Source organism: Eptatretus burgeri, chromosome 4 (assembly GCF_056783735.1).
Source record: "Eptatretus burgeri isolate ZD-2024b chromosome 4, Ebu_testis_v1, whole genome shotgun sequence".
NCBI classification, from domain to species: Eukaryota; Metazoa; Chordata; class Myxini; order Myxiniformes; family Myxinidae; genus Eptatretus; species Eptatretus burgeri.
This window is the reverse complement of record NC_140964.1, coordinates 68584339-68596256: the sequence shown is the minus strand read 5'-3', so window position 1 is coordinate 68596256 and position 11918 is coordinate 68584339. Positions and strand designations below refer to the sequence as shown.

Below are 11918 nucleotides of genomic sequence, written 5' to 3'. Positions count from 1 at the left end.
GTCATGTGGAAGCAGGCTTGGGAAGGGGGGAGGGGGATTGGGGGATAGATAGAATGTATTAAGAATTTTGCTTGTTCTGGAGTAGGGTAAAATGAAACCTGTAACAGAGATCTGTCAGGGATAAGTTGTATGTAATATGAGGACTGGCAAAGGCTGTGATTGTCATCTTAGAGCAGAATCGAGTCAGGTGTGCTGCATAAAACCTTCTGTACAGACGAGGCCAGATGGAGGATAAGTATAAAAGCACATGAAACGTACTTGACACTTATAATGGACAGTATTGGGTTGTTTGGTCCAGAGAACTGCAGGCCAGAGCAGTATAGTGAGCTGGCGAGGGGTGAGAGCCTGGATAGGCGGAGTTGGCAATGAGTGGCCATTGCAGGACCAGTTGCTTGCTGCATGGTGGGTCTTATGGAAGATAAGAGCCAGATTCCCCACATTACTTTGTTCTGCTTCGAGTCTGATAGTTTAGTGCTTTATTGTGATTTTGTGTTTTATTCTTGCATTAAGTATATGTGCTCCCTACTTGTCGTTTGATGACCTCCTGATTCGTTTAGCCAGATCGACCACCAAATGTGGTTCATTTATTGAACGATCCTTGGGGATCATAACTTGTTAAGTGAACGCAGTTTAAGCTATTAAAAGAACGCAGTGTAAATTCAAACATCGTTTTGGTCATTTGCAGAGGCCTTCGACCTTCCGCTCAGGGCATCAGCGTTCGCTGGACCTTTGATGCGACAATATTTTCCTTTTATGGCTGGGAGATTGATCGGAGAGGATTTTTCAAAATTGCAGCTTCTTGCGTCCCAACCAAAGCTAACTCACACTCTGCATTTTTGGCAGTTGTACATCTGACTCGCTCAAAAACGACCGATCAAATGTGTACACCAAGTCACGTGCCTGCATGTAAAAAGATAACTGATGCAACGTTTTCTTTTCAGCAAACAGAAGAGTTATTGATGAAATTATGCTCTTGGGCTTCATTGCAAGGCATACGAAAAGTATTCTGGGGTGATCAAGGTGCCCTTTATTCCATTCTGCAGGTCACAAAACTGGATTTCAAGTGTTTCTTTTGAAGGTAAGTCGGTAAGTTCCTTTGAAGGAATTGATGGGAATTAAGTGTCAGTATTTCAGCAGTCAAGCATAACTTCTTGTCATTCGGCTCCTTGCACCATCAGTGCTGATTTCCCGGTAAACAGCTTTGTTCATTTGTCACTTTTCAGACAAGCTGTCTGTCTTTGCATGATTCATGGTTGCCTTGTTTTCTTGACGGTGAGTGTTGCTTTGCAAAAATATCCTTACAAATTTTATCATTCACTCCAATGACATATAATTAATTTCTTTCATGTCAGATTTACATTATTTATCTCTTGCCATTGTAGGATTTGTGGTTTATTTTAATTGTGCACAAATTGTATTTGAGGCAACGCCTATTATATGTTACTGGGGTTAATGAAAGCGCAAAGTCAGAGGACTCCATCCATCCATCCATTGGGACCATACACTGCACAGTGTTGGTGCTGCCGAAGCAGTCTCCTGGGCTATTGGGCACAATCCTGGATGGTCACCACTCTGACACAGTATACTGTTCTCAAATGGTTCAATCATCCCAGCAAGCTGGTACTCATTTTGCCTACCTCAGAAGGATGACAGGTTGAGTCAACCCCACCTGGTATTAATTTAGTAGTGAAGCAGGATTTAAACTCGGGATCCGAGGATCCCAAGACCACCACCCTAACCATGAAGCCAACTCCAGGCATCGAGTACTCACAGGACCTGCAATAAATATTTTGACCTATATTAAACTAATACTTTCCAATCATATTACACCTCACTTTGCAAAGTTGTTCCTGCACGCATAGCTATCTCAAGCTAGCTTTCAGTCTGTATGATGAATACCTTGTGTGATATAATGGCCATATGCTTCATACAAGTCCCTTCAAGCCACCATTCAAGAACAAATTGAAGCTGGATCTGTCCCTTCTGATGCTGAAATTGGGCTGTATGCTGATGAAAGACCTGAAGTCGAGCTCCCTCTGCTCTCTCAGCTCTCCAACCCACCCCAGCTCCTCCAGCAGACATGCATTCTTCTTGTAACCCATTCCCGGATAAAGTCCCAAAATCCAAGATGACTTCACGCCTCACCTCTATTGTTCCTCACTTCTCCACTCTGTGGAAATGTCTTCCAGAGACTGCTCAATCCCACTCTTCCGTCCAGGGCTTCAAGTTGTCAGTACACCACAACTTATGTCCTTTCGTTTTCCAACCGGCAAACATTTATACACCCATTTTGGCTACTTCGCCCAACTCTCTTAATTCAGGATAACATTTCCCTCCTCTCTCTCCTCATTTCCTTGCTTGTTGCATCCACCTACTGCCTTTTTGCCATCTGCTCTTTGCTCTTTTATGAGCCTAGATTTTGTGCACAAAAAGTAAGGAATTACAAATTTTGATCAAATATAAACCCCTTACATATCCTACTTTTCTTTTTTGTCTCCCCTCCTCCCCAATTCTCCCCATCATCCATTTCCTTTCTATTCTGCCATTTAACCCCCTTTTCCTTAATAGTGTTTTTCTAATTCTGGTAATACTCCTATCTTTCCCCTGGCATTTCAAAAAAAAATTGCATTCGGTGTCGAGGCTTATGGGGGAGCAGAACATAATTCAGAGCAGAACTGAATTATCAGGACATAATTCAGAACAAAAGAAACAATAGAAAGAGGGGGAAATGCACCAACAGAAATGAGTTATAAAATAGAGGGAGACTTGAAGAAATAAGGGATGTGGGGAGGAATAAGCAGTAGGGGAGAACACCAGGGGGGGTGGACAAGATGGACACAGCTGCAAACTCACAAGAGGAAAAAAACTGGAAGCTTGGAAAGAGGTAGGCTTAAAGGGGGGAGGGGGTTAATGGGATTAGAAAATATCATGGTTTTTGGATGGGGGACATGGTGACATGAAGGTGAGCAGAAATTCTGGATTTTGGGAGTTTCACTAGAAGGGGGTTGCTGGCAGATCACATGTACCCTTCCCTTCAGAAAACTGGGGGGCTGTGGAGAGGGGCTGAGTGCAGAAAGAGCAGAGGGGGTAAGACCAGAAAGGTAGTTGTAGAAGACAGAAAGACCACTGACCTGTCTGCAATGTGAAAGTAATAGCCCCATTGACTCAGCTTCATTGCATGAGATTCCAATGATCTTGAAGGCCTTGGTGTCCATGGTATCAAGCTGAGCACAGTGTGAGGCAGGGTTGCCAGCCTAAAGGGAAGAGCAGTACTCCATCAAACTGCAAATGAAGTCCTTGTAGGTGAATAAAAGTTTGGGTATGCCAAGGAAGGGCTTTGCACGATGGAGGGTGCCCAGTCAGAGACTGGCTTTGGAGGCAAATTTAGAAGTATGGTTTGCCCAAGAAAGTTCTTGGCTGACAACGAATCCCAAAACTTTAAGTGACTGAACCTCTTCAGGAGGATTGTCAAAGAAGTAGATGGGAGGGTTTTCCAGATGGTCCTTTTGGAGAGACAGAGTGAGACTGAGAGATTTGTCAGGATTGAAAGACATATTCCAAGTGTTTGACCAGCTCATGATTTTACCATGGTCTGAACCGAGGGAAGAGGCTGCTGCCTCCCTATCTGAAGCAATGTTACGGCAGAGAGTGGAGCTCTAAGCAAAGAGATAATTAGTTCTTCCACAAGCCTCGATCATGTATTCCAAAATAAGAGGATTTTACAAAGAGTCATTCTTTGATGATCTCCTTTAATGATGTCGTGTGCATGTGTCACATAATTTCTTGAAAATGGAACATACTTTGGATCTGCAATTCTGGAATTATAACTCATTACATTTTATGGTGGTCATTTCCCCAAAATAGGAAACAATTGAGTTTCCTATGTTGTGTATTCATAATTTGCTGTAATTGCTGAGTAGCGTTATGCCAATCATGTTTTTCTTATAATCATGCGTGGAATATATCGTATATCTGGGGGGAGTACTTGAAGGTAAAAAAAGAACAGATGAGGATGTGCAAAACAGATGGTACTATTTTCATGACCTGAGTAATTTAAGCCAGCTTGCTTTGTTGCTTATTATCACATGACTCGAATGGACGTCATGTCTGACCAGGTGGTTAATTTTCCCGTCATGAGCAAGGGTAAGGATGGATGAGAATAGTGACTCAGTGATTTATCATCTGCTGCAGTTTTAGACCGCATTTTGAAGAAAGGCATCTGTAAATTGTTTCTGAACCGAGAAATTATTGAAAGTGCACACTGACATTATCCATGTCAGTAGCACCACTGACATTTGTGATAAAATGAAAGTTCACACTTGGCTTGATATTTTGCACAGATTCTAAATATAGGTATTGAAGTGCATGGAATAGCAGGACAAGAGGGGGTAAAGGGAAAAGAGTGGGACAACAACAAATGGATGTACCATGGCACAAGGAGATGAATTTCAGGAAAAGGGTAAGAACAGGACTTCAGCAGGTGTAGTAGAGCTCAGTTGTAGAAATTGGAGTGACTGCAAGATGGTGATGGGCATCACATTAGAAATTATGCAGGAAAGACCTTGAGACAACACACTCTCAGGATAATAGTTCCACAGGCAAGGAAAGAGTTGTGTGAAAAAAATGGAGGTGAGTAGTTTATTTTGATTTGGGGATAGTAACAAGGAAGGAGTTTCTGGCAGAACGTATGTGACATAGATGGGCAGTTGGTAGACAGAGATAAGAGGGCAGGAAGAGCAAGACCAGAATAGAGCCACTTAAAAAAGACTGCAAGACGACCGACTGAAGCAAACCCAGAGTTAGCTTCTTAACATGACATTCCATTGATATTGAGGAGTTCTGGTGCTTAGATTCCAGGGCATGAAGGTGGATAAGATGGAAAGCAGCAACACCAGTCCATAGTGGGAAGCCATATTCAATGATACTCCAGGTGAAGGCTTTGTACACTGTTTTAAGCTGAGAACAGCAAAGAAAGGGACGTGGCACTGAGGAGCATTATAAGATGGGGCTAACTTTGGAAGCCAGCTTGGAGCACTAATCTGCCAAAAACATAAGGTTAGAGCTGACAATAAGACCGGGGTAACGCTAAAGAGTGTACCTGTCCATAATCTGTCTGATTAGGGAATCTTCTGAAAAAGAAGATAATCAGAAATAAATTGGGGGATTTTATTGTGTGTCCATATGAATGGAATAAGTTATAATATTGGTCTGCCTTTCTTGCACTGAAGTAGTTGTTCCAGGTGGATTACAAGCTGCTTGTTTTCTCCATGTCAATAGTGAGGGATGCTGCCACAGCTGACCTGGCAGGTGGTTGTGGAACTATTCAGTACATGGTGGAGTCATCTTCAAAGTGAAATAGTTGATTTTCTAGTGACAAAAACACATCAAGAACAGGATTGGTCCCAGGAAACTACCTCCACAGACACTGGCCTTGAGAGGGATAGCATCGGATAGTATTCTGTATAAAGCAAACCACTACTTATGAGTCCACAATAAATCTGATAGCCAGTCGAGGTGGGAACCTTGTTACCATTAGGTGACCATTTGGTAATCAGGGTAGGGTACCAGGTAGAATTAAAGGCATTGGAGATTTCCAGTGAGATCGCACTGACCTCTTGTTTCAGATTTAGGGAATGAATCAATTGTTGGGATCAAAGAAGCAGCAAGTTCAAAGGGAATGACCTGGGTGGAATCCAACGTGATGGTCAGAAATGAGAGAGTTAGCAAATAGATGGCTCTTAAGGTCAGCGGAAATTATTGATTGCTTTACTTTGTTTATGATACAGATAAGGCTGACTGGTCATTACATAAGTGTCAATTTTGGCATTATTCTGATGAATTGGGGGTGATATTGGTGATTTTCTCAAGATTCAGGCAAGTGCCCCGTGAATTGACCTGGAACAGATGAGATAAAATAGGAGTAGACAAAGCAGGTGAACAGCTTTAGAGTGTAAGAGCACTGATGATGTCAGAACCAGAAGAATTGTGGGAGTCAAGAGGAGCTTGGAATTTCTACACTTCGGTAGGTAAGAAGTACACATACTGTTGCTGTTTTCAGTGAGTGGGTGTGGGATTGGTACAGGAAGCAAGAGATTGGGGAGTTTTCTGTAAAGCCAGAGTTGAGGCAGTCAGCCTTAACAAGAGCAAGGTTAATTCTGACTGCAGCCTTCAAGTCAGAAGGAACAGAAAAGATCTTCTTCTCCTTCCCATCCCTTTATAAGAGCTGAGGTCCAACGGTACCAAACTTCTGCCCTGCCTTGACCACAATGATTGTCCATTTCCCCCTGTCCTCAGCCATCTTTCTCCACTTCTAAACCACCCCCACATTATGGATATCCCTCCTCACACAATCTTCCCATCTCAACCCCGGTCCACCTCTTTTCCTCCTACCTTGCTCTATCAACCTATCCTCTCTTTGCCATTCTCTCTCCCTCCATCTGCACCAAGTGTCCAGCCTACTTCAGCCGGCTTTTTACCAATGTCCCCATCAAGCTCATCTGCACATCAATCTCCTCCTTCAGTTCATCCATCCTTCTTCTGTCCACCCTGTTCACTCCCACAATCCCTCCAGTTGTTCTTCCATTGTTCCAGATGTTCCAGAAATAATGTTCTAGAAACAGATTTTGCCAACTCCAACAAGTTCTTGTCATTGATGAAAAAGCTTAGAGCTCAAATCTTAGGTGGGCCTGATGCTGAATTCTGGTGCGTCTGAAGACAAACACAATGGTTCTGAGCTGTGCAGAGACACTGCAGGTTCTTATTTGTGTTTCTCTTTCGAAGAAGAAATGCAAGCTGCTGTCTGGTAATTGTGCCACTGCACGAGTCATACGAGGAGACGAGTTGTTTGGCAAGATAGCTGGAGGCATATAAAGATGCATACTGATGGAGGAAAGAGAATAGATTATTGAGAAATAAGTCACAAGCACTGTCTATTTTTGGAAATGAAGAGATAGTGGTTCAGTCAGTATGAAATATGGTGGAATGTAGGCCAGACCAATCTGCTTGATTAAAATTTCAGATGACATGGCACCCTGGTGAATTTCTTAAGACCGATGTAGACACTTTCAGGAGTACATCATCTGTTGAGCTGAGGGCAGACAATGAATAACAGGAGGAGTGAAAGAGTAGCTGGACATTATGAAGTCAAGCAAATAGTAACAGCCAGAAGTGGAAATCTGGGTTGGACATCAAATAGATTATATGAGGCCAGAAGTGTACAATGGCCATTGGCTGCAATACCATGAACAGTGGTGCGAAGACTGACATCCAGCCAGCTGGAAAAGAGACACATGAAGTCATGACAGATACGGATTGAGATAGTTGGGTTGGGAGGATAGAATGGAGTTGATGTTGACTGAAAGAGCATCATACCCTGAGTCAACACAGTTGGGATGGACGTAGAGCACACATATAATCAAGGCATTGCTATGGATAGTAGAATGGATCCAGGCATGTTCCATGGGGGGCAGGGTGGAGGATGGACAGTGGGAAAGTAGCTTCTGATCACCATGCCACATCCATCCATCAGGACCATACTCTGTACACAGTTTCAGTGCTGCTGAAGCAGTCTCTTGGGCTATTTGGCACAATCCTGGATGGGTCACCACTCCAAAGGATACTCGAATGGCTCAATCACCCCAGCAAGCTGGTACTCATTTTGCCAACCTCAGAAGGGTGACAGGCTGAGTCAACCCCACCTGGTATTTATTCAACAGCTGAGCAGGATTTGAACTCAGGACTCTCGGATCCCAAGCCTGCCACCACAACCATTAAGCCAACACCAGGCATACCATGCCACAAACGGCTTCTAAAGCCTGTCGTCTGATACGGTGGGTATCAGTGTAGCAGCTATCACGTTTTTCCTTCTCAATCACACACAAATTCTCAACCTGAGAAATGGCCTTCAATTGACTTCTTCATTTCAGGGTTCTGACTTCATTGTGTGCTTTTATCAGTGGGTGGCACATTTGACTCTAGTTGCTAACTGAAATTGGTGAAAGCACAAGTGTTAAAGTATATATTTTGGTAAGTTTAGTCAGTATCACTGTGATGTTATTTGGGGTCGTCTTAAATTTTTAGCACAAGTAGGTGAGATTGTATCAGTGGCCCTTGATATATATATATATATATATATATATATATATATATATATATATATATATATATATATATATATATATATATATATATATATATATATATATATATATATGTTGCACTACTTTAACACTTGTGACTGATTATAATCAACAGTAAATTCTGTCATTAATATGAAAATTAAGTGAATTCTGAAGAGAAAAAAAATCCACATGTCCAGCTGTTTTCGATGAGACAGGAATACTGTCTTTATCAAGGCTCGTGTCGGTCTGCATCAGCAGAGAAATTGAATAATAATGGGTTTATAAAGTAAAGGTTGTAAAAAGTATGCTGACTGCCCTTGGAAGCTAAGTGAAGCAGATATGTTGGGTGTTAATCCTTTGTCGGTTAACACACCTTTGAGCAACTCCTATTTTATAAAATCTTTTGACAAATGGTTTTGCCACAAAAAATAACTGCTTTCTTGCTCTGACGAAGGGTGAAGACCTGAAAATGTCAACTTTACTTTGCTTCACATGGTGATTAGCAAACCTTTATCAATCTCCACTTGTTAAACCTGTGTCTCCTATAAGGTCTGCTGATATAACTCAAAGATCAAATATGTAGTCCATACTAATAATAGGCTGTGTGCGAGCATGCGTGCATGCGTGTCCTCCATAACTCCAAAACTATAAAAACCTAGCAGCCTGAAACTTTGCAGGCCGATGAAGAAAACTCCAAGGAAGTGCAAGAGTGAAAATTGGGTGTTTGGGTTCATTAAAACACCCCTTTTGAATATAAGTAATGGCCTTATTTAATTACATCCTTCATCAGGTGATCCTCAGCCACCTTGTTCTCTCAATAAACATGATACAACGGTGGGTAAATCAACGCATCATATTAAATCTTCACTTGGGGACTCATTGTAAGGTAGGCAGTAAAACCATAACACCAAGAACGCCACACCTTTTCACAAATTGATGCTCATGTCACCTATTTGTAGATGACAAAAAAGAAGAAGCTCTCATATAAATAGTGATTGGAGATGAAACTTTGTCACCTCCTTTGGACCTGGCCAAATTACCAAAGTTACTGTGGACACACAAACTTACCACAATCCAGATAATCAAATGAAAAACCTACTTTAAAAGTTTTTTTTTTTCATTATCAAACTGATATTGAACCAAAAAATTGCATCACATTCTGCCTTAATTCGCACTGGAGTATAAAATGAATATACAAGTACATATATATAGATATATATATATATATTTATTTATATATGTCAGATGAGGATAAAGGGAAGAAAAGGGAATGATTGGTAGATCCATAAGCTCCTGTGCCCAATGGCCGTCTGCTTATGCAGCACGACCCACTTGGGACCCCACATGCTTTGTCTGTAATCAGTGGCAGGTAGATTGAAGCTTGAGAGAGACAGCTGTACATTCCAGTGCTTACCAACTCTCAACATTGTGTGTAATTCAGCATTTCGGTTGGTTTGATTGATCTCCACTTTTTGTTCTGGGATGTGTGTGGCATGTTACAGCCATGCGAGGCTGCATTTTCTACATTTGCTCTTCACTAAAAATGATAGACGAGCTGTGCATCCCGGACCCCTTCCAGCGCAATCTGTCATTACCTCGGCTTAAAAAGAAAGAGCCAAAATGAAAGGACTCCAGCGAATCATGTATCAGCTGCTAAAGCTATCTTCTCGTTCCTCCCTCTCGCTGACTTTGCTATACAGTTTGCTACTACATCCATGAAAGCTTCTCCAGTCTGTGGCCTCAAGGCCCCCAAAGGCTCCCTGGAGATTTTAGCTCTCCAGATCCATCATAGTCCACCTGGTGATGCAGATTCCTTGGTACAGCAGCAGAATTTTGAGGCTGAGTATTTCGGATGCACCTTGTGTGGAGCTGTCCTCATCTGAGCCATCCAAATTATCTCTCATTTTCTGCCATTCCAGGTGCCCTATGTAATCCATGTCAGAGTCCTCTCGCAACCTGCCTTATTAGCAGTAATCTTTATTTATTAATTTATTTTGGGTCGAGCATTGTGGTTTGAGTTGGGTAAGATAGCTTTTAGTTCATTTGATCAATAATTTTACTGAGCATTCATGCTCATATTATCATAGAAGGTGACTTGTTGATGTGTCACTCATAAGCCTCTCTCTTAAACAGCTGTCAATCTTAAACCAATCATAGTGATGCGGCCTTTTAAAAGCCATTCCGGAAACATTCCAAATCCCAAAAGCCATAACCATCCCAAGTGGCTTGTACTTGTTGCTTGTACTGCAATCCAAATGTTCACTTGGACTCATTATTCTGGCCAGCTAATAGCATCGATAATATATTCAGGATGTTTAGTTCCACGATGTAACAATATACACCAAATATATTATGTCATAATATGGTTGTTTCCTTCTAATTCTCTGGGACTCGTGGTTTGGAACCTTGATGACACGGTATGAAGGAATTTATTTTTCATTGTGTTTTGTTTGTGTGGGGGCGGGGGGGGGGGCAGATAGAAATGTATAGAGTAATATGATCCGTGTAGGAGTAGTTAGCCCCTCTTGATGTGATTAAGTAGGGAAATGTAGGTTAACAGTTGGCTGTTTAAATGTGCACCATATGGAGCGTGGTGCATTGCAATAAATAGTTAGGGATAAAGACAATTGTACGTATAACCTCTTGTATGTCCCACCAGGTGAGGGACCAGGTGAGGTCACGAAGAATGACATCTCTGTTGAGAGGGGTGGAATTGTCCAGGAGAGAGGAGAGGAGCTTTGATCACCTCCTGAGAAGAGCGGAGTTTTTGTCTCCCTGAGAGGGTGGAGTTTTGGAGATCTCACGAGAGGGACAGGAGAATGCAGATTGCGCCACAAAGGGAGGTCAGTGGAGAATCACCTGTCGGAGAAAAGGTTGTTCTGTCCTGCTTACCTACGTTCTCCTGTTCCTGTTCTTGCCATGTTTCTGTTTCATCATTCCTGCCTTGCCCCATTCGTTGGTCCTGCCATGTGCCTTCGTCGTCTTTCCCGTGTGTTTCGTCACCCACATCATTGCCTGTTCATCTCCACTGCAGAGCTAATTCCTCACCCAGTTGCTTGTATCTTTCCCCTCCACCATCTGTGATTGAATCCGGTGTGTGGTGCCTTACATTTTGTCTATGAATGTAATTATTTATTTATTGAAACCGTGTTCCCTATTTCCTCCCTTCCCCAACCCGCCACCATACTCCTCCATCATGATTCTACCATCCCCTGGTTCTTTTTATTTATTTGGTTGGGAAATAAAACCGTTGGTTTTGAAAGTGTAAAGAACCTCATCTGCTTCTTGTGATTTGCATGTGTGCACAGCCACCATTGTTCGAACACAGTTCCAGGCAGTAAAAGCCAGTTCGGTCCATCCATCCAATGTCGGCCTCAATCGGTGTGGACACAACAATATCTTTCATTGGGTTGCATGAGCATTAACTTGCTTATGCTTCTTGCAGCTTGACCAATGGGTAAGTGATAATGGTGCTCAAAAGGTAAAAAAAAAAACATCACAGATGATTGACTGAATTGCATTTCTTCAACATGCATTATTGCATTACATACTTGCAGGTCAAAACGAGAATTTTATATTTCCTCATATTTATATTCTGTGTAGCATTTGAAATAGATAGATCTTGTGATTAAATCGAAATAAATAAATAAATTCTACAATTACCCGTGTATATATTGGTTCCGACAACATTTTGACATTCCAATGTTATGCAAGGAACTTGGATACAGGAGAAGGCCATTTGGCCCACAATGCATGTGCTCTATTTACACACCCCATTCATTAAATCGATGAAATTTA

At 42.0% G+C, this 11918-nt stretch overlaps 1 long non-coding RNA gene across 1 annotated transcript; it reads left to right on the top strand.

Annotated features, from left to right (window-relative positions):
* Positions 1 to 941: 941 nt before the first annotated feature.
* Positions 942 to 11564, top strand: LOC147028291 (uncharacterized). Its single transcript, XR_015056922.1, has 3 exons — positions 942 to 1078; positions 10780 to 10963; positions 11429 to 11564. It is a non-coding gene; the product is annotated as an uncharacterized LOC147028291 (long non-coding RNA).
* The last annotated feature ends 354 nt before the right edge of the window (positions 11565 to 11918 follow it).